The sequence below is a fragment of the Aotus nancymaae genome, unplaced genomic scaffold (genome assembly GCF_030222135.1).
Source record: "Aotus nancymaae isolate 86718 unplaced genomic scaffold, 86718_ANA_hifiasm-v0.15.2.pri h1tg000057l, whole genome shotgun sequence".
NCBI classification, from domain to species: domain Eukaryota; kingdom Metazoa; phylum Chordata; class Mammalia; order Primates; family Aotidae; genus Aotus; species Aotus nancymaae.
This window is the reverse complement of record NW_026988471.1, coordinates 32,002,064-32,026,548: the sequence shown is the minus strand read 5'-3', so window position 1 is coordinate 32,026,548 and position 24,485 is coordinate 32,002,064. Positions and strand designations below refer to the sequence as shown.

At 38.8% G+C, this 24,485-nt stretch overlaps 1 protein-coding gene across 9 annotated transcripts in view; it reads right to left on the bottom strand.

The window, feature by feature from the left end:
* LTBP1 (latent transforming growth factor beta binding protein 1) overlaps nucleotides 1–24,485 on the bottom strand; it is a 458,896-nt gene that overhangs the window by 326,852 nt on the left and 107,559 nt on the right. Inside the window, exon 1 of one of the 9 annotated variants that reach the window (XM_064363983.1) lies at nucleotides 18,346–18,361. The exons of 7 other annotated variants lie outside the window; for them this stretch is intronic. The gene's annotated coding sequence lies outside the window, so the exon portion shown is untranslated. Of the gene's footprint in view, nucleotides 1–1,409; nucleotides 1,567–18,345; nucleotides 18,362–24,485 lie in introns of those variants that run through there. One more of the 9 variants, XM_064363982.1, reaches the window with a different exon arrangement.

Genomic DNA, 24,485 nt, shown 5'->3' with positions numbered 1-24,485 from the left:
TGAAAGCATATGTCCACAGAAAAGCTTTTACAAGAATGATCATGGTGGCTTTATTTATAAAGTCCCAAACTAGAAACAACCCAGGTATTCATCAACAGATGACTGGACAAACAAATTGCCATATATTTATACAATGGAATACTACCTAACAATAAAAAGGAATGAACCACTTATTCATATGACAGTATTAACAAATTCCAAAAATAGTATGGTAAGTAAAAAAAAGCCTTCTACAAAAGGGTACACATGGTATAATCTCACTTACATGAAGTTTCTAGAATAGTGAAAACTAATCTATGGTGAAAAAATCAAGAGTGGTTGTCTCTGGGGTAGGACTGAGAAAACTGATGAGATAACTTAGATACTGGCCAAGTCCTCTACCTTGATAGAGTTTTGGATTACACAAGTATACGTTTCTCAAAATTCAAAGGTTACATGTAAGATTTGTACATTTCGGTACACTATAAATTTTACCTTAAAAATAACACTACAAGCAAATACTGACCTCTAGTTAATGATATGCATGCTAAAGTGTTTATGGGTAAAAATATACTCATGATATATGCATCTTAGTCTGAAAGAAAATAGCATTAAGAAAACAGTGTGGATTAATGGATGGACCAGGATTATCAATCCATCTTGTAACCTGTATTTACAAGATTTTTAAAATCCACCACATTTGGTTAGAAAAATGAAGTCTTTCCTAAATATAGACTGAATTATCTTCCATAAACACTTCAATTGCCTTATCCATAATCATGTGTCAAAGTGAAAGGAATGTGTCCCACCAACTCCAGTTTCTACAATTCACTACCAGGCAAAACACCCTTGTTACTGGTCCATGATCTGATATAAATAAAGAACATGGCTACAATAAGTTTTCAGTTTTGATTTATACAATTGCTTGCAAAAGCTATTTCAGAAAAAAAGTTACGAAATATAATTTTTAATTTTCAAAAAGGCTGCCAAACAAGAAAATTTCAATCATTGTGAGTTTTTTAAAAATGTAAAACCGTGTACTTTTTTGGGTTTGAAAGCCAGTAGCCATTCTGATCCCCTCATTTTTGTTTGAATAAGAAAATAATTCATTCTCTGGTCACTTTGCTATTAAAGACCACAGTTAGCCATGATAAATGCATTTCTTTCCCCCCGACACACACAGATCTGAATTTAAAATTCAGTACAACTAATAGCATTTAAAAGTTTCCTCCCTCCCTCCCTTATCTCACCTACCCACATATATCACACACACACATCCCACACACAGACACACTCCAAGATGATTTAAGCAGAGCCCAAATTAAGATAAAAACCTAAGTGGCAAAATAATTGTACCATTTTACTTTGGGCTTAAATTGTCCTTCATAATAATCAAAAGCCACATGTTGCTAAAATCAAAAGAAACTTACCTTGAATGCAAATATTCCTACAGATAAGTCAATTATCTGTATGTATTCTAGGACTCTGGTGAGTTTTTTTAAAATAGGGGGAAATTAAAAGGAAAAGGATCCATATCACCACTGTCATCCAGCCTTTCCACATTTATTTCCTCTAAACCCACTTCTAACACAATTTTGGAATACTAAATTCTCAACCCAGCCTGCAACAGAGTGTAAACTAACTTAAATAATCCCTGGTTTTAGCACTTGAACAGTAGAGGGGTAAAATATGTGGGAGTGAAATAGAGTCTACAGTTTAAAAATAGGTCCATGTGCACAGTCCAAGGTCAGCCTGCAAGAGAGGAGCTATGAAAATATCTCTGACATTGCCTGAACCAACAACATGTAGAAGAACTTGGATCTCTTATCCAAACTTCTCTTGCCTATTTTCTTTAAGAACTGAGTAAAAGGCCAGTCTGCCTGCCAGAGGTCTAGAAACAGCCTTTCTTCCTATTTGCCATAGATGTATCTAAAGTCTAGAAGGCATTTCTCTGTTGTTTTAGGGATGTGTCTGGTTTTTTTCTCAGACATTCATGTCATTTCTCTTTGTCAGCTGAAAAGCTTTTATGCTCAAAATTTCACTTTCGAGTCAGTTTGAAAAGTCTATTATAATTATTTGCTAAATGGAAAAAAGTCTCCCTCTTAGTCATCTTATGATTCCCTCAAATGACATGTATTTTAATATTTGAATGTGTATGTATCTGTAACTGAATATACCCCCATATATTTCTACCTCTTTAGGCCCAGACTTCTTAAACATAAGCCTCTCAAATCCAAAGGCTAACACTGAGAGTGTCTGGCTCTGTTGTTTCAGTCCTATAGAGGGTCTCTGTTTTTTATCTAAATTTTTCAGATCAGCCCTTCCACCGGGCACCGTGGACATGGCAAGCCTAAACCAAAAAAGGAGTCTCTTCTTTAAGGTGTTTGAAATTAGATTCCTAGGCTCGCTTCAAGTTTCCATGTTCATTCTTTTGATTTACGGGTCTCATTACTGGGGAAGGCTGAAATATCTCTTCTTTTTCTCCCTTAGTGGCTTCAAAGCACTATACGCTTGATTACCCAAGTACATTAAAACTAATTTAAATCATCATCTTAAGCACTAGTGTGTTCAACAAACCAGAAAAAACCTTGGAATCCAAAATATATGGTCACATTTTATACTTAATAGGACACAAAGTAGCAAATCCATCAACATAATGGTATCGCTTTTTATGGGCACAGACAAAAAACACTTCTTGAATGTTGCATTGCCCAATGCTGCCTTTTAAAGGTGAAATTCACATCATCCTTTTCCTTCTGCTCCCGCAAGACAAACGTAGTTTAATGAGGATCATTTGTAAGGATAACTTCAAATGGCACTAAATGTGTATGGCCGTGAAAATAACAAGATAAATGCCCACATTTGTATAAACCCAAGCTAAAATTATAAGATAGCATCACACATTTTCCAGCCTCTCCTGCAGCACTGCCATTTCAATGCATCCATGTCATATCCAGCACTTTTTTAGCTTAAATAGCAATGCTTTTTCTCCTGCTATATTTACAGTAAGTTACCATTCTCAAAAGAAAAATAAAAGCATTGAATTAGTACCAGTGAAATAGAATTCCTGGAATCAAAAGCACAATCAAAAAACTTCAGAGAAATTGTTGATCTGTGCTGAAAGCTGTATCAAAATAGGAAATTAACCAAAGTATTTTTAACATGCTATTGACAGCAGCTATCAACTTAAAATGCAAATGTAAGAAAATAGGCAAAATTTATCTTCTTGCATATTTATGATTATATATTAGTGATTCCATATTTCAAAAATATTTCAGAATATTCATTCTTGAAAAGAAAGGTGATGGGAAAAGGCAAAACAGGAAGGCCCAACTGTTTGATTCAGTGGAATGTACTACACTTAGACATCATTAGATGAATTTTGGTCCTGGCTTCAATTAGGCAAATCACTTAAACATCGGCAGCTTTAGTTTCTCATTGTAAAACAAAGGGGGTGGGGTAGTAGACTCCTAATTTTCTTTTAGCCTATAGTCAATAGTCTTTTGCAAGAATTAGTTGAAAGAATAATGTAATTAGTAATTGAATTTTAATGCTAACATAATTCTATTAATGTTTATTACTTTTATAAATATTAATGAATTTCTATATGCTTCATTACAGATAGTTATTATTGGTCTACAAGAGTTTTAGAAGTACCATGAAATGCTTCTCATTAACTGTTAAATGGCCTGGAATGAACTGAGAAGTCCCAATTTATCCCAGGCCAAAGTAACCGGAAACCAGACAGAATCACTCCTACGTTTCTTACTTTTATGAATAGGTAGAGCACAGAGGATTTTTAGGACAGTGATAATACTTATTATAATACTATAATGATAGGTACATGTCACTATACATTTGTCCAAACCCACAGAATGCTCAAAACCCAGAGTGAACCCTAGGACTTTGGGGAATAATGATGTGTCAATGTAAGCTCATCATTTGTAGCAAATGTACCACTCAGTGGGGAAGCTGATAACGGGAGAAGCTATACCTATGGGACGGGGAGAGGGTTTGGACGGGCCCAGGGTATATAGGAAGTCTCTGTACCTTCCTCTCCAGTTTTGCTGTGAACCTAAAACTGCCCTTAAAAATTAAAGCCTTTTAGGCCAGGTGCGGTGGCTTACACCTGTAATCCCAGCACTTTGGGAGGCCAAGGTGAGCGGATCACTTGAGGTCAGGAGCTCAAGACCAGCCTGACCAACAGGGTGAAAGCCCATTTCTACTAAAAATGCAAAAATTAGCCAGGTGTGGTGGTATGTGTCTGTAATCCCAGCTACTCAGGAGGCTGAAGCAGAAGAATCACTTGAACCAGGAAGGCAGAGGTTGCAGTGAATCAAGATCATACCACTGCACTCCTGTCTCCAAAAAAAAAAAAAAGTCTTTTTTAAAAAGTATATTTTGATCATCCAGGAGTCAATCTGAAAGAGCTTCCAATGACTAAAGGTGGAACAATTTGAGCAAGAAAATAATAATATAACCTGAAGAATAAAACGAATGAGGCTAAGGTACTATAACTAAATGATTAAATAAATAAATGGGAGAAATCCCCCATACAGAAAAACTACAAATAGTATATGAAGATACATTCCCTTCCAGAGGTGGAGCTTAATTCTCCTCCAAGTGTGTGCTTAGTGACTTGCTTCCAAAGAAAGGAATATGGAAAGGAAAAACGGTAACTTGACAATGGAAAAAGCTGACCACCTTAACTATGTGGTCAAGATTAATATCACTAGTGATAAGTCATGTTGATATAATATAACCCCTGATACAATGTGATGAGAAGGGCACTCATTTTTGCAGTATTCCATCCCAAAACCCATAATCCCACTCTAATCATGAGAAAGCATCAATAAACCCAAATCGAAAGACAGTCTACAAGATACTTTCAAATGGTCAAGATCACGAAAAACAAGGAAAGACCCAGAAACTGTCACAAATTATAAGAGATGGGACAACTGAATGTGCAATGCTATCCTGGATTAGATTCTGGAACACAAAAAGGACATACTGGTGAAATCAAAATAAAATGTGTAGTTTAGTTAACAGCACTATGCCAACATTAATCTCTTAGTTTTGACAAATGTACATAATGATGCAAGAAGTTACCATCAGGAGCAACTAGGCAAAAAGTAAACAAGAACTCCCTGCATTATCTTTGCAACTTTTAATAAATCTAAGGTATTCAAATAACACTTATTAGTGTAATAACCAAATGATTTAAATATTTGATGTAAAATTTACATTGTGACTCTGAGACTGTATGTACTCATTTAAATAAAAGAGGCCAATAATCCAAGGAATTTTGACATATAAGTGACATGCACGTATTAAGGCACGGAATTTTATGTTACTGCAGCACAGCTTAGCCTATCCTAATTAAGACAGCTTGAGCTTTCTTGCTAGTGCACTGCCAAAGGTGGTTGCTCACAGATATCACCAATGGACATGTGTCTCTTACATATCCCTCCTGCCTGCCCAACCTCAAAAGATTGAAAGAGTTGAAAGAGTAGACTCCGTATCACTTCTCTCTTCCGTTCCCTCAAGCCCCAACTCTCACAGGTTACAGTTAAAAAGAAATAAGGATATTTTTCATCTGATACCAGATTGGAGTTTCAAAGGTGAAAGTCACCTGAAAAATCCTAGAATCTGACCAAGATACTGGGTTTTAAACAAAGCATGGTTATAAAACAGTGAATAGAAAAAAATAAACCTATTCTTATAAATGTCTCCTCAATAAACCAGTTCCCTCAGTATCACAATTTCTTCTTTACTTCAGTCTGTGTCTTGGCTCTACACATTCTCTGTTAGACAATAGTTTATTGCCAACAAAATACATAGTTGCCAAATAGTAAATCAAGTCCCTAGACTCATGCAACACTAGATTTTAATTATTTGAGTTTTTGTAAAAATCCATTTCTCCTAGCTCTCAATAGTGCTTTGGTTTGGTTTATATTTTCCCATTCACTAACAGGGACGATGTTTAAATATATTTAAGATATCTAATTCAATCTTAGGTATGAACAATATTAAAAGTGGTTTACCATTTTAAAAAGTAAACATTAGAGGATACCTCTTCAAAGAATCACTGCATCACTAAATATTTTTTCCAAATATCACACACCCAAGTATTTGGCAACTGGTATTTGCAAGAATTTTGGAATGAGAGAGCTAATGGGGTTTTCCCCATAGAAATGATCAAATGGCATGGCCCTCCACTGGACACCCAGAAAGCTGCCCTCATCCTGGCAAAAGTCTCACAGCTCTGGACAGGAGAGTCCATGGAAGTCCTTACCAGCCTGTCCACCCAAGGCACAGGTATGAGACCAGGCTGAACCCCTAAAAGTCAACGACTATAAAACCAGTCTGAGACATACAATGCTGACTCCCAGCTTTGCACACACATCTGTTTAAAATTCAAACGGCTTGTGCAAACCATGGGTTGGTATTCAAATAAAACTTTTAAAGAGATTGTATTCATTTAGGAAGGAAATGAAAAAATGTGCCTATGGTCTTTGGGTTCTACATTTCCTGGGGAGAGTTCACAGGCCTTCTAGGACTTAGATGGTGGTAAGCCTAGCAGATTGAGCAAGATGTGGGAGTAGACATAAAGTGGCTTTTGATGAGTCACCAACATCTCAGGGCCCTCTCCACAACACACATGAGGCCAGCTCTGCAAATACATAGCAGCTGTGCACACTTCACACAACTTGGCAACACTAGCACTGGGAACCCAAGAGCATCCTGGAGGGCAACTGAGCCATCAGAAACAAAATCCAGCTCTGAATGACACTCTGGGGCCATGCAAATATTTAACAGGCACATCTAGAGAATCCTCAATCTCAATTAGGAGAGGACCACCATAGTGAGAATGAAGGGGGCTGCCTAACTGCCTCTCAAGTCTCAGGCAATCCTCACTCAGTAATATTGCAGAAGACTATAGTTTTTTGTATTTTTTTTTCTTATTTTAGAAACAGGATCCCGATCTGAAACCCAGGTTGGAGTTACAGTGGCAAAATCATGGCTCACTGCAGCCTCAAACTCCTGGGCTCAAGTAATCCTCCCACCTCAGTCTCCCAAGCAGCTAGAACAACAGGCATACGCCACCACACCCAACTAATTTTTGTATGTTTTGTAGAAACTGGATCTGCCTATGTTGACCAGGCTGGTCTCAAATCCTTGGCTTCAAATGATTCTCTTCCTTCAGCCTCCTAAAGCACTGGGATCACAGGCACAAGCCACCACAGTGGGCGAGGACTATAGTGTTTACAGCACTTCCTTCTGCCCCAACTCAATGTAACTTCACAATCATGCTGTGAAGAATTACTATGCATGTTTTCTGGCTGAGGAAACCTCAACAAGAGTTTCAATAATTTGCCAGGATTATAAAGTCAGAATGGAATAAAGAAGAAACCTGAACCCAAATGTTCTGTTTCCAAGCCCAGGACTCTTAGACACTATTTGTAGTACATTCAGGTTACAATATGGGTTGAGATGTATCTACAGAACCAACGAGGAGAGGAACTTCTATTCTTTGAGTAGATGTCAAAAGGTGAAAAGTAGGATCTGAATCTTTCCCCATGTGGAGAAAATTCAGAGATTCCAAGAAAGAGTACACACTACTCACCTGCACATTAGACACCCAAAAAGTGCTCAAATTAATTAACTATTATGTACTCTTTAAAAACATACAGAACTCTACTTTAAAAAAAAAAAATGGGAGGAGAGGGATCCTTAAGTTTAAAGCAGAGTAATGTTTCTAAATCAACGAAGGTGACCTGGGCCAAATCACTTCATGTCTCTGGGCTTCATTTTCTCATTTGTAAAGTGAAGGAAGTGAATTCAATTTCAACTGTCTTGAAACGAAATCATTCAGAATAGTTTCTGGAAGCAACATCCTAGGGCAGGATACAGAACATATAAAGCGGAGAACGCAAAGTGGCTGGGTGGCAAGGGGCAGTCTGAAGTCCAGCCTGCTCTTCCTCCTGCACTGCTACCTGCCCCTGCATACAGAGTGCTACGGGGGCCGCACCCAGTGAAACTCTCAGGATTAGAGAATCTCTAAGACCCTTCTAGGTTTGCTGTAGCACTTCTAATGGAGTGATTTTCTGAAACTACTAATATGGTAGCCACTAGGCATAAGTGGCTAATGAGCACTGGAAACATGGCTAGTGTGATGTGTTTAAGCATAAACTACACACACTAGTTTTGAAGACTTATCAAGGAGAAATATATATATATACACACACACACACACACACACACACACACGCATAGATCTCTTAATTTTTTTTGTTGGTTATATGATGAAATAATATTTTGGATGTATAGGATTACATAAAATATATTAAACAATTCTACTTGTTTCTCTTTTTGTATTTTTGTTTTAGAGACAGAGTTTCACTCTGTCACCCAGACTGGAGTGCAGTGGCACGATCTCGGCTCACTGCAATCTCCACCTCCTGGGTTCAAGAGATTCTCCTGCTTCAGCCTCCCAAGTAGCTGGGATTACAGGCACATGTCACCATGCCTAGCTAATTTTTTGTATTTTTAGTAGAGATGGGGTTTCACCATGTTGGCCAGGCTGGTCTCGAACTCCTGTACTCAACTGATACACCCACCTCAGCCTCCCAAAATGCTGGGATTACAGGAGTATACGAGTCACTGCACCCGGCCTTGTTTCTCTTTTTACTGGTTTTTAACACAGCCACCAGAAAATATTACATACATGGCTCACATTATATTTCTACTAGACACCGCTGTTTAAAGACAGAATTCATGATCAAAACTGTTGCTACCAGAGATTGAAACCACGACAGGCCAGGCAGAGCCTCAGCAGCATTTCCTCCTTCCCTAATAGCTGCCGGCTTGCTGCCAGCAGGGCAATGGTCTGCATCCTTTAGTAAACACCCCTCTCCCATGACCCAGCCCAAGGCAATGCTACCCTCAATGCCCAGATGAGCAGGTCCACACCCAATCTACCCACACTGCCTTTTCTTCTGTCTTCATCACTGCTACTGCCATTCCAGTGTTGAAAAGCTGAAATCTTCCTCAAACCCTCAGAAACCAGGATGATTTTATTAAAAGGTTCTCAGCAGGTTTTTGTCCATAGACCAATGGACACCTATTTGGATTATCCACACCATACTGCGGGGGGAAAAAAAACTCTTATGCCTGTAATCCCAGCACTTTAGGAGGCCAAGGCAGGAAAATTGCTTGAGGCCAGGAGATCGAGACCAACCTAGTCAACAAAGCAAGATGCTGTCTCTACACAAAATTTATAAAAATTAGCTGGGCACAGTGGCCCACACCTGTAGTTCCAGCTACTCAGGAGGCTGAGGTGGGAAGATTGCTTGAGCCCAGGAGTCCCAGGCTGCGGCGAGCTGTGATCGCACCACTGCAATCCAGGCCTAGCACCAAAGTGAGACTGTCTCATTAAGGACGGGACGGGACAGGACGGGACGAGACGGGACTAGACGGAGACGGGACGAGACGGGACGAGACGGGACGAGACGGGACGAGACGGGACGGGACGGGACGGGACGAGAGAGGAAAGCCTAACCTCCAAAATACACATTTATTTACAAATTATATGCATGTTCTATATCAGGATTAGAGAATCCTAAGGTTCCTTCTAGCTTTGCTGTAATCCTTCTGATTGAATACACATTCTAAAACTACACTGTCTATATAATATGTACATCACAAAACATACTCAAAAATAGAAATCTGGAACACTGAGATAAAGATGAAATTTAAAAAATTTTAAATAGTTTTGCTTCATTAATCCTTTTTATCACTAAAAATATTGTTTAGTGACTGCAACATGATTGAATGGGGTTTCATTTTTTTTTAAAACACTTAGTGATATGGCAGTTCAGAGGTCTGATTTTAAGCCCAGTATATGTTAATATTTAGCTTTAGTGTCTGGCCTAGCTCAAAAGAGGTATGTGAAAAAGACACATTGATGCAAATGGAAGAAATGTACTTACAAAGTCATAATACTCATGTTTCAATCTCATACACTAACTACCCAAAAGCATTTCAGCTAAAATTAGTAACTTTCCATTTTCCCCAGTGTCATTTCATTGGTCTTACAAACTTATTGGAAAATGTTACATTTTGACAAATTTTTATTGGGTCTTAAACTCTCTGGAAGATTTTAGTTTGTTTCCAATATTTTTAAGTATGCAAATGAATTTTAACATGTAACACACACCTATTGTTTTTAGGAATGAAAATCATGTCACAACAGAACTATTTTCTATACGTTTATTTTACAAGTGCTCTTTCTGTAGCACCAGATCACCAGATTTTTTAAAAGGTTACTTTCTTATTCATTGTTAATGTATCACCTTTACTTTGAAAGGACAAATTATGTGTATTAACTTTTAAATTATCTTCAGGGCAACAAGACCACTCATAGCTAAAAAGCATGCAGAAGGCCAGCAATTTCAAAATGTTTGTCTTTTGTAAAAATTATTTCTATTTTTAGAAAGAAGTAATCATAAGTAAAACACCTATTCTTTTCTTCTTCTTGTAGCCTAGTGGAACATCTTATGCTCCTATGAGTGTGTGTACCTTGCTGTGGAAAGCACTGCTATTAGGCATCAATGTGCCTGGTCAACTCTAATAACCACTTCTAATCCAATCACCTGTTTTTCTCTACTATTAGAAGATAACAGGATTATTCCTCTCCAAGAGAAATTTGGAGGATTTTTACTGCACTCCCAGAATCTTCTGATGGTTCTAGTTGTCTTTCCTGCCAGTACTCAGCCAGTATTCTAAGGAATGGGTTCAGTTAAGTCACACAGCTCCTGGTACTAAGTAAGTGCTCTTCATCTCTTTCCATGAGGACCAGTCCCTGCCTGAAATCCTCCTTTGCGTCTGAATGTCTGTTTTTTTCTTATTCTTACAACAAGATCCCTGAATCAACCACTCTAAATGGTGTCAGGTAACAACACAATGCCCGCAACAACACTACGGCTCTTAATTTATTCAAGGTTCATCCCTTGTGGTTTAAAAAAAAAAAAAAAACTTCTCCATCTCACATGCAAAGAACACAGGCTCAAAATAAAGGTAGGGAGGAGGATTTACCAAGCAAATGGAATGCAAAAAAAAAAGCAGGGGTTGCAATCCTAGTCTCTGATAAAACAGACTTTAAACCAACAAAGATGATAAAAGACAAATAGGGTATTATATAATGGCAAAGGGACCAATGCAACAAGAAGAGCTAACTATCCTAAATATATATGCACCTAATACAGGAGCACCCAGATTCATAAAGCAAGTTCCTAGAGACCTACAAAGAAATTTAGACTCCGATACAATAATCTAGGGAGACTTTAATACCCTAGTGTCACTAGACAGATCAACGAGACAGAAAATTAACAAAGACATTCAGGACTTGAACTCGACTCTGGACCAAGCAGACCTAATAGACATCTACAGAACTCTCCACCCCAAATAAGCAGAATATACATTCTTCTCAGCACCACATTGCACTTACTCTAAAATTGACAACATAATTGGAAGTAAAACACTCCTCAGCAAATGCAAAAGAACAGAATTCCTAACAGTCTCTCAGGCCACAGTGCAATCAAATTAGAACTCAGGATTAAGAAACTCACTCAAAACAGCACAACCACAAGGAAACTGAACAACCTGCTCCTGAATGACTACTGGGTAAATAACGAAATTAAGGCAGAAATAAATAAGTTATTTGAACGCAAAAAGAACAAAGACACAATGTATCAGAATCTCTGGGACACAGCTAAAGTAGTGTTTAGAAGGAAATTTATCATACCAAATGTCCACAGGAGAAAGCAGGAAAGATCTCAAATCAACACCCTAACATCACAATTAAAAGAACTAGAGAAGCAAAAGCAAACAAATTCAAAAGTTAACAGAAGACAAGAAATAACTAAGATCAGAGCAGAAATGAAGGAGATAGAGACACAAAAAAAACCCTTCAAAAAAAAAATCAGTGACTCCAGGAGCTAGTTTTTTGAAAAGCTCAACAAAATACATAGACCACTAGCCACACTAATAAAGAAGAAAACAGAGAAGAATCAAATAGTCACAATGAAAAATGATAAAGGGGATAGGTATCACCACTGATTCCACAGAAATACAAACTACCATCAGAGAACACTATAAACACCTCTATGCAAATAAACTAGAAAATCTGTAACAAATCGATAAATTCCTGCACACATACACCCTCCCAAGACTGAATCAGGAAGAAGTCAAATCCCTGAATAGACCAATAACAAGTTCTGAAATAGAGGTAGTAATTAATAGCCTACCAACCAAAAAAAGCCCAGGACCAGATGGATTAACAGCCAAATTCTACCAGAGGTACAAAGAGGAGCTGGTATCATTCCTTCTGAAACTATTCCAAACAATAGAAAAAGAAGGACTCCTCCCTAACTCATTTTATGAGGCCAGCACCATCTTGATACCAAAACCTGGCAGAGACACAACAAAAAAAGAAAATTTCAGGCCAATATCCCTGATGAACAACAATGCGAAAATCCTCAATAAAATACTGGCAAACAAATCCAGCAGTACATCAAAAAGCTCATCCAACACAATCAGGTCAGTGTCATCCCTGGGATGCAAAGCTGGTTCAACATTCACAAATCAATAAACGTAATCCATCACATAAACAGAACCAATGACAAAAACCACACGATTATCTCAATACATGCAGAAAAGGCCTTCGATAAAATTCAACAGCCCTTCATGCTAAAAACTCTCAATAAACTACATATTGATGGAACGCACCTCAAAATAATAAGAGCTATTTATGACAAACCTACAGCCAGTCTCATAATGAATGGGCAAAAACTGGGAGCATTCGCTTTCAAAACCGGCACAAGACGATGATGCTCTCTCTCACCACTCCTACTCAACAAAATATTGGAAGTTCTGGACAGGGCAATCAGGCAAGCGACAGAAATAAAGGGAAGTCAAATAGTAAGAGAGGAAGTCAAATTTTATCTGATTCCAGATGACATGGCTGTACATTTAGAAGACCCCATCATCTCAGCCCAAAATCTCAAGCTGATAAGCAACTTCAGCAAAGTCTCAGGATACAAAATCAATGTGCAAAAATCACAAGCATTCCTATACACCAATAATAGACAAAGAGCCAAATCATGAGCGAACTCCCATTTACAACTGCCAAAAGGATAATAAAATACCTAGGAATACAACTTACAAGGGATGTGAAGGACTTCTTCAAGGAGAACTACAAACAACTGCTCAAGGAAATACCAGAGAACACAAACAAATGGAAAAATATTTCATGCTCATGGAGAGGAAGAAGCAATATCATGAAAATGTACATACTGCCCAAAGTAATTTATAGATTCGATGCTATTCCCATCAAGCTACCAGTGATTTTCTTCACAGAATTAGAAAAAAACTACCTTAAATTTCATATGGAACAAAAAAAGAGCCCATATAGCCAATAGAGTCCTAAGCAAAAAGAACAAAACTGGAGGCATCACACTAGACTTCAAACTATACTACAAGGCTACAGTAACCAAAACACCATGGTACTGGTACCAAAACAGAACTATAGACCAATTCAACAGAACAGAGGCCTCAGAAATAATGCCACACATCTACAACCATCTGATCTCTCACAAACCTGACAAAAACAAGCAATGGGGAAAGGATTCCCTATTTAATAAATGGTGTTGGGAAAACTGGCTAGCCATGTGCAGAAAACTGAAACTGGATCCCTTTCTTATAGAAAAAATAACTCAAGATGGATTAAAGACTTAAGTGTAAGACCTAAAACCATAAAAACTCTAGAAGACAACATAGGCAATACCATTCAGGACACAGGCATTGGCAAAGACTTCATAACTAAAACACCAAAGCAATGGCAACAAAAGCCAAAATTCACAATTGGCATCTAATTAAACCAAAGAGCTTCTGCACAGCAAAAGAAACTATCATCAGAGTGAACAGGCAACCTGCAGAATGGGAGAAAAATTGTGCAATCTATCTATCTGACAAAGGGCTAATATCCAGAATCTACAAAGAACTTAAATTTACAAGAAAAAAAAACAAAGAACCCCAGCAAAAAGTGGGTGAAGGATATGAACAGATACTTCTCAAAAAAAGATATTTATGCAGCCAACAAACAGATTTAAAAAAAAGGCTCATTATCACTGGTCATTAGAGAAATGCAAATCAAAACCACAATAAGATACCATCTCATGCCAGTTAGAATGGTGATCATTTGAAAGTCAGGAAACAACAGATGCTGGAGATAATGTGGAGAAACAGGAATGCTTTTACACTGTTTGTGGGAGTGTAAATTAGTTCAACCATTGTGGAAGACAGTGTGGCTACTCCTCAAGGATCTAGAACTAGAAATTCCATTTGACCCTGCAATCCCATTACTGGGTATATACCCAAAGGATTATAAATCATTCTACTATAAAGACACACACACATGTATGTTTACTGTGGCACTGTTCACAATAGCAAAGACTTGGAACCAACCCAAATGCCCATCAATGACGGACTGGATAAAGAAAATGTGGCATGTATATACCATTAAATACTATGCAGCCATAAAAAAGGATGAGTTCATGTCCTTTGCAGGGACATGGATGAAGCTGGAAACCATCATTCTCAGCAAACAAATAAGGAAACAGAAAACCAAATACCAAATGTTCTCACTCATAAGTGAGAGTTGAACAATGAGAACACATGGACAAAGGGAGAGAAACATCACACACTGGGGCCTGTCGGGGTATGAGGAGCTAGGGGAGGGACAGCATTAGGAGAAATACCTAATGCAGATGACGGGTTGATGGGTGCAGCAAACCACCATGGCACATGTATCCCTATGTAACAAACCTGCAGGTTCTGCACATGTATCCCAGAACTTAAAGTATGATAAAAACAAAAACCTTTTCCTTAACAACTGTATTCCATAAAAGGTCTAAATGCTTTCCTTTTGAACATTTTTAAAGCCTTAAAGAAAAAAAAATGAGCAGAAATCTATACTGTGAATATTATAGAGTCTAAGAGTCAGTGGAATCACCTGACCCTCAGCCTCCGTCTCCTTGCATAAGGCACAGCCTGCCTTCTCCACCCTCTACAAGGGCTATCCCAGCCATCCCTTTCTTTGTGCTTACACCCTCCCTCTTCATAGCTATATGACTGCATTAACTATTTAAACACTGTTTCTCATTTTAGTCTCTTCCCTTCTCTATACCTAGTCCTGCACCGCCTGGTCCTCCACCACCAGATAAATTTTCCAAAATATTATTTCACCTGTGTTGAATTCTCAACCTCACTTGTGGCTATTCTCCTGATAGGAATACTCCATGTAAAACACGCTCAGCCAAATTCCTTCTTCTATTTCCTCCTCCTCTGAGCGATTGCTTACAGATTTCCTCTCCCCTTGGTCTATCAAATACTACCTTTCCATCCACAGCTAACATTGGCCCATCCTAGCCTGAAACGCTCTCTCCCTCCACCACTCTCCTCTGGACTTCATGCTCTGTGCATGTGGTTCCTGTCTTCTCAAAAAGATCAGAGCTTACACTCTATTGTCTTCTCCAATATACAGCATGGCGAGGTGCATATATTAGACCCAGCCTATGAATTTTGATTTTTATTAAGCATAATAATATAGGGTTTTTTAATAATTACATACAGTTACATAATCAGGAACATATTATCTGAGGTAGTTCTTTTAATAAGCAAAAAAAAAAAAAAATCCTTGGCCAATTATTATAGATTCATTATGTTAGGAAGAGAATCAAAGCTGTTATACACAAGAGTTGAAAAGGCTCTGGGCTCAATCCCACAACTTTAATGTATATCTAATTTCATCTGACGCAGGACTTCCTGCCATAATGTTTTCAAGCTGAGACACGGAATATTTGCTGTGCCATCACTGTAGTGAATTTGCCAAGCTCACCCTCTAAAACAGTGGTTCATAGCCGTTTGGGGATTATAGGCCTCTGAGACTGAGAGGAGCTATGTAACCATTCCCCATAAAAATACCCATGTATACAAAGCTCTGTGGACAATGCTAGGGTACAGTTAGTCAGATGCCCAGAAGGCCTTGAACCATAGGCCTGGCTGTGTTTCCCAGTGGCACAGGGCCTGCAAGTCAGGAGACAGGAGGCAGGAAGTGTTTTAGCTTTATACAGACTCCCCAGAACAGTTTTTACATGACCAGCCAAATATTTTTTCTTTTAAGAAATACCAATTTATTAGCATAACAACATAAACATCAAAAATTACAGCCTATTGTAAATATCTAGGCATAGATCAAGGCATTCTTAACTTTCCTAAAAGTATTCAGTATCTGCTTAGATCAGTCTAGGATGACAAAATAATTGGACCTCATCTTCAGTGGTAGACACCTCCCACTGGTCTGGCCTCATCCAGTTTGGGGCTAAAAAGGATGGGCATTTTTAAGAGCCTTGCTGTGCTTCTTCTTGTTGTCATCCAATTGCTTTTCTCATCAGAGTAAACCATCCCTTTGCATGTCTAATCCTTCCAGCTTCTACTGGCAACCAAAAGAATCCCTGTTTTCCCTTTTAGACCGAAGATCAAAGTCCCTGCTGAGCTTTCTGGCTCTTATTTCTCTCCCTTTGCTCTGTCCTCCTGTTTCGAAACCACATTGAGGAAAAGCACACAAAAAACCTCATCCTCACCACTCTTGCCCCAGTCAGGATCAAAGTCCATTTTAGTTTTGCCTGGCAACCACTGCTAGAGCATCTTCTTTGAAGCATTTTATAAACTGTTTATATCAAATGCACTGGAAACCTAATTAATAAATTCCTGAAAAGAAAGTTCTGTTAAAAGTCAGTCATATCAACAAATAAGAAAATAAACAGACCAATTAAAAACATGGGCTAAAAGTCCACTTTAATAAAGATCTATGGATGGCAAGCGTGCATATGCAAAGATATTAAAAAACATGTGAAAAGACTGATCGCTAGAAAAATCCACATTAAAACCACAGTGAGCTGCCACTATACACCTATTAGAACGGCACAAAGGAAAAATTGACAATACCAAGTGCTGGTGAGGATATGGAGCAACTGGAACTCTCATATACTGCTGGTAAGAAAACAAAATGGTGTAGTCACTGTAGCCAACAGGTTGGTAGTATCCTGTAAAGGAGACACATACCATATCCCCCTCAGCTACCTCACCTCTTCAAATAAATGCAAATAGATGCATCTGGTACATATCTTTATCATTATAATTATACATGTGTGTGAGCAGGAGAGAGACAGAGGGAGAGACTGAGACTTCCAGTAAACTGTGGGTTCTTTAAGGGTGACTATCCTGCCTTTTTTATCTGTTTATGACCTGAAACAAAGCTTGGCACATAGTAGGTGTTCACTAAGAGTTTGCAGAATAAATAAAGGAATGAATGATATTTATCTTGTGCTCCATTCCAGATTAGGCACTGGGAATACAGAAAAGACACAATCTGTATTTTCAGATAGCCATCTAGCTAGAAAAAAAAAGAGGTCTAACCCAGACAAAACAGTGAGCAATACAAGACCCTACTCCATGTGAGACGTGGTATGGTGGTAAAGACCTCTTCATCATTATTTGAGGTCAGATAGACTTGTGTTCAAAGTCTAATTCTCACTTACTAGCTGTGCTTTTGACAGGTTACTTGACTTCTCTGAAACTAATTTTCCAGATCTATAAAAGGAAGGTATTAATGGTGGGGTGGTTGCGAGGCAGTCTGACAGTCAGCTCGTAGGTACCGGCACAGTGTCACCATTGTAAAACTGTCAAACCTCTTCCACAGCAAATGGTAAAGAGCTGCTCTCCTGAGTCCCTCAGGTGTCACCACCATCCCACCAAACCTTCCTCAGACCTCCCTGCCACGCAGCACAAGCACTAAGGGAATAACCTCCAGAAAAGCAGGTGACCCAGCACTGCAGCCGACTCTGTTCCAACTGCTCTATGCCTGTGCTGTCCAGTAAATACCTCAATCATTTGAATGTCTCTTCTGTTATAAATCATGCATGCAAAATACCTGACATGACAATTCAAGGGAGAATTTCACAGGCGGGAACACAAAGTGTGGAGCGGAAAAGGAGCATGAAGAGGGAGCAGCGAGGCGTGGATTGGAGAGCAGCGACATACATGGCTAAGCAGGCAGTAGATGGACGGGTATTACCAAGGGCTTTGAAATGAGTTTAGGTTCCATGGAGTAGGAAAAGGTACATCACTTTTCCTGGAACTCCCAGACTACCTGATGCAAAGCTTCTCTCGTTACCTTTGTTACAAAGAAATACTACTCCATGCATGTACACATATGCACAGAATGTAGGTATGTCTTTCACTGACCTGTGAGCTCCTTCACCACAGGGAGGAGTCTCTAATCATCATGTGTGTTGGCAGACAGTACTCTCGGGAGCTTGAGTTTCTGATACCCACTGCTCCAAGCATCTGGGTCCACACTCATCCTTGGATGCCCCGTGAATTCTCTCTGAGCAGCTCTTTCCTGCCTTCAGGCTCTCACTAACTACTGATTACTGCCTCCTATAATCAGGACCCACAATCTCAAACCCAATGTTTACCCTTCAAGTAACCCTTGCTCATTTTTCTTCCATGCCAAGGAATGAGATCTCTATGGGCCTCTGTGCCCTGCTCTATCCAGCCTTCCCCAACCACTCCCAGATTCCAAAACCTGTCCCATTCTCTCTCTTGTCTGGCCGCTCCGATTCCTCCCCTGCACTCCCAAGATTTTACACCCACTCACCTTCCTCATCTTGGTGCAGTCCCAATCTAAACCACACGTAAAACCAAGCTTCATCATCTAAAACCTCAACTTTAAGCAACTTTCAGCTTTCTCTTGCCCAGAACCTGCCTTTCCGAACCCATTATCACTCCAGTACTGACCCTGCTATAATAAACCGATGGTTATCAAATTCCAACTCAGATCCCAGAAAAAGAAATACAGGGTAAAAAAAAGTGTTTAATTTCATTCACTCCCTCAATTTAATTTAATTGCCTATGATTATGTTATCGTGCCCCCCCCCACAAACACAACATATAATTTCTCAATGATTTAGACAAGTCTGGAATTAGAACTGGTCAGCCAAAAATACAGCTGATTTTAATTTTGGTTAGAAAAGATATTTCACTTGGTCTCTCGATATATTTGGCAATGCTCTGCAGGTTACCAAGTTATAGGTGGTCACTGCAAGGCCTGAGTCTAAAGAACTGAAGATGTTAAATGTAGTACAAGAGGTAAGAAGCACACTCTAAATGGATACAATACTGTTTCCCCTTACAGCTCCCAAAGTTACCAAAATTCATTCAGGAGTATTTATAGTTTAAAAAATACATACAGGTGAGGCTTCTCTCTCTAACAACTCTCCTTTGTAAGAACAAGTATGGGTTTGTTTGTTTGTTTTTTCCTGTCAGATGCCACTGCAGTAAAAGCAACAAGTATGCATTTGCCCCTTTCCTACCCCTAAATTACTATCTCTTTCCTCTTCCCAGAATGATAATGAACAGAACTTCAATTTTCTCTCATCAAACCCTCAAAGAGTGGGATTATAACACTCAAAGCCCAATGTAACCTCTGAACACACTAATCAGTACTCCACAAGTACATGTTTGTGAGAGCTAGAGACTGCCCAAATGAAACTACTGAGCAAAATGAAGAATCAGGAGATGAGATATCAGGACTAGGCTGGAGACAAAAGGACCAAGGGCAGGAACTGGAGGCAGAGCCCTGAGCACAGGTGTCCCAGGCAGATGCAGGCATGGGAGAAGCAGCCCCAGATGATCCCACACATCTCCCAGGCTCACCGGCCACTGGTTAGACGAGGCTCTGGCAAAAAAAAAAAAAAAAAGACAGTTTTCCTAGGACTTCTCATGTCATAAATGACAAAGAAAAGAACGCCTGAATCTTTCGAAAGACTCAGAGTATAGTCATTCAACAGTGCTATGGGTCCCCTGTAGCACAAGAAACTTTATGGTCTAGCTTCCAAATATTTTCTGATTCTCAGAACTCAAACTCTTTAAAATAAATTAACTAGGATCCCTACTTGTGGCAAAACAGAGGATTAGATGTCCAGAGAAAATGTGCCAGGATAAAACAACAAAGATTGCTGGACAAAATATAAAATATGGCTGAGCTGGCAAGAAAGCAAGAGAAATCCTCAGAGGCCAGGAACAACCAGGGAGCACGAATCCAGGGAAATGAGTTGGCTCCAGAACAGGAATTTTCCCTGGAGGGGCATCTGCCATTTCTGGATGCCTAGATGACAGGTTTTAACATGCTTCGTGGGGCATGGGGAAAAAGCCTGGTGCTGCATAAGGTAAAAGATTAGATCAGAAACCCTCATGTTAAAACTTTCTGCAAGGGAACCTAAAAAACCAAAAAACCAAACCACTGCACCATGAGAGAACGTGAGGAGTCACACCTGTCTTAGTTTGGGCTTTGGGTAAACATGAAGACAAGCGACAACATAAATCTCAGGTAAGAATTCCTAACAGTAAGTTCACCTTTATGCTGGTTTGGCATTCGAATTAAAAAATATCTGAGTGTTCAAAACAATAACAATCCCAACATTTAATTAAAAGTGACCTGAATGGTAGTACCCCACTAGGGAACTTGTGAAAAGCAGACACAAGTGCCCTCCTCTGTAGGTACCCTCCTTAAAACAGGATCTTGGCCAGGCTCACGCCCTGAAATCCCAGCACCTTGGGAGGCCAAGGCAGGGGGACTGCTTGAGCTCAGGAGTTCAAGACCAACCTAGGCAACATAATGAGACCTTACCTCTATAAAAATTTTTTAAATTAGTTAGGTATGGTGGCACACACCCATAGTTCCAGCTACTTGGGTGGCTGAGATGGGAGGATTGTTTAAGCCCAGCAGGTCAAGGCTGCAGTGAGCTACAATCATGCCATAGCACTTCAGCCAGGCTGACAGAGTGAGGCCTTGTCTCAAAAAAATAAATAAAATAAAAACTGTATCTTAAGGAATTTTAGAAATAAAATTCCACTGAATACTTACAATCAGAAATCACAAAATGAACAAGGAAACAGCCAAAATCAGAGGAAAATAAAAGTGTCAAATCAGTCCAGCAATAACTGCAGATTATTAGACTGCAACTATAAGATATATAACATATATTTAATATGTATAAAGATGTCAAAAATATGACTAAGTAATAAGACAACATACTCTAGGGAAATTTGAAAAAAGAGTCAAATAGAACTTACCGATATTAAAAAATAACACTTGAAAAGATGACAGTGGGTATAACAGAACTAAATAGAGAATTAGTAAACTAGAAGAAATCAGCCAGAACCCAGCACAAGAGACACAGACGATTATTATACCTTCCAAGACTTACTACACAATTACAGCACTTTCGTAGCATGGCATTAACTTAAGACTACTCAAAAAAACAAACACATGGGATAGAGAATGGAGAAACAGACTTACACATATTTAGAAACTTGAATGAGACAAATATGATATGGTAGTTTTTGTAGTTTTTTTTTTTTGATCAGGAGTACGGGGGAGGATTAATCAACAAATAGTGCTAAGACAATAAGTTAGCCATATGGAAAAAAAAATCACAAATACTCAAAAATCATTTCCAGGTACATTACTGGAAATGTGAAAGGAAAAGCTTTTAGAAGAAAATATAGAAAAATATAACAATGAGATAGAAAAGGATCATCATTTAATAAAGAAAGCATGATCCATGTAACTACTCTGGACAAGAGGCTGTTAAGCTTTTTTTGACTAGAGTTCGCTATAAGAAAGGCATTTTACACAGCAGAGTGTGTTCCAAAAACAAAAATTACCCTTAATCTGAGGGAAGTATTTCGATTACATTCTCAAAAAAATTTTAAAGTATGCAACAGAAGACTTGTACAAAAATGCTCATCATGAGACCGGGCATGGTGTCTCACACCTGTAATCCCAGCACTTTCGGAGGATGAGGTGGGCAAATCACCTGAGGTCAGGAGTTTGAGACCAGCCTGGCCAACATGGTGAAATTCTGTCTCTACTAAAAATACAAAACTCAGCCAGGTATGGTGGTGCACACCTGTAATCCTAGCTACTTAGAAGGCTCATGCAGGACAATCACTTGAACCTGGGAGGTGGAGGTTGCACTGCGCACACTGCACACCAGCCTAGGCGACAAAGTGAGACTCCGTCTTAAATTTTAAAAATGTTCATCACAACACTGTTGTAACAGCAAAACACTAGAAACAACCCAGTGTTCATTATCAGCAGAAATGATAAATTGTGGTATATTGATATAATGGGATAAAAAGTAAAAGAATCCCCACCTGTAATCAGAGGTTCTCAAAGTGCAGTTCAGTCCGGCAGCGTTCAGCATTGGCATCGCTGCGAGTCTGTTAGCTACAAACTCTCCACCCCTCCCCAGACCCACCAAATCAGAAACTCTGAGATGGAGCCCGAGAAGCTGTGTTTTACTTAGCAAGCCCTCCACCGGTGATAGAGCCACTGTTACAGACGAGTGTCAAAAACACCTTGAGCAAGAAAAGCAAGTCTCAGAAGAATACAAACAATGTATTTGTTTAAAAGTCAAAAACTAAACAGCACAGTATCCAGAAATATCTAAAAACGTGGTAACACTAAAAAGAAAAGCAGGAAATAACTGATATCAATTATTTTCTGGGAAAAAGTGGTAAAGGAATTAAGAAGGACCATGTAAGAGCCTCTAAGATAATGACAGTGTTTTTATTTCTTCAGCCAGGTGATGGGTACAAGAGTTTGGGTTTTTTTATTACTATCATTTAAAATATGTGTGTTGTAAATTATAATTGTTATGAACGATCTCTTTTCTAAAAAGAAAAAATGCTGAACAGAAAAAAATGTTGAGAATGTAAAGTCATGAACATAGAATTATACCCTATGTGAACTCAATTCTAACAAAAAGCCTAGAAAAAATTGAGTACACAGCAGGTGTTAAATATTTATAGACTGTGAAATGTTCACAGTGATTGATATGTCTTTTCATTCTTCTCAATTCTTCAAAATTTCTTGCAATGCATAAAACAACCCAAAAAGAATTTTTTATATAGAAGGTATGAACAAAGGCCGGGCACGGTGGCTCATGCCTGTAATTCCAGCACTTAGGGAGGCCAAGGCAGGCAGATCATCTGAGGTGAGGAGTTTGAAACCAGCCTGGCCAACATGGTGAAACCCTGTCTCTAGTAAAAATACAAAAATTGGCCAGGTGTGGTGGCGTGTGCCTGTAGTCCCAGCTACTTGGGAGGCTGAGGCAGGAGAATCACTTGAACCCAGGATGTGGAGGTTGCAGTGAACCAATATCATGTCACTGCACTCCAGCCTGGGCAACAGAGTGAGACACTGTCTCAGAAAACAAAAATAGTATGAACAAATACAGCAGACTATAAAATAATTTGGTGTCCACCTCACCATCACTCCCATTTCAAGTTCAGCCTCTCTTCCAGATTTAAAATTCAAATCCTGACTAAATACAGTTTATCCTATGGAAAGATAACGGTCTTTCATTCTGGTCTCAAAATGTGTTATTCCTCTCTAATTTTTCAAAAGACTTTCATGAAACCCTATGCAGTTTTGCTTACTTCTCATCTCCATATCAAGGTATATAGCCAGTTAGAAGTAATTTTTTAAATTACAAGCAATATATGTGTCATTTAGAACTAAGTAAAACTACACAACAAAACCTCTTATAAATCGTACAAGGACTGCCTTAAGAAACTCATTTGTTTCTAATTTATTTTCTCCATTAGCAATGTGTTGCTAAAATCGCAAGAGAATGGAGCATTGCTCATATGAATTAATTCCTATCCATCGGCAACAAGGGGAACCAAGGGTCAACTACGGCATCCAAAGAAAGACAATTACGCACAATGAGCAAAGGAGGTGGTTTGAGGCTGTACTGCCAAGAAATGACATATTCCAGTGGACTCAAACCACCCTCTTCAAATTTTGGCATTCCGTGGTATAAAAATAAAACTGAAGAACATTGAAAAGCAAAGCTTGCCACCTGCTGCCCACTGGCATAATCGTAAATGTTCAAATTGCGTCCACATTTTTTTTTACTTAAACCCTTTTACTAATTGATTGGCATGGATGTTTCCATATTGCATATTTATTCATTTCCACCACAGTCTTTCTTTTGAGAGGAAATGTCAGCCCCCCCAATTTTTAACCAAATGCTATTTCAAACCCTATATATAATCAGCTATAACCAGTGCACCTCTAACCAGAAAGCAAACCCAACTTCCAAATGGTCATACATGTTGTGTACTGTATATAATAAATCCACCAAATGCAGTTGTGTTCATTATAGTATCCAGACCAGGGAAGAATTCCTTTGAAAATGTGCCAGCTCTGTCCTATGCTTCCAGGCCTGTCATCATTCTAGATGATATGGAATACAAAACCCATTTTCTGATCCTTATAGATTTTCATATCCAAACATTAATAGCTTAAC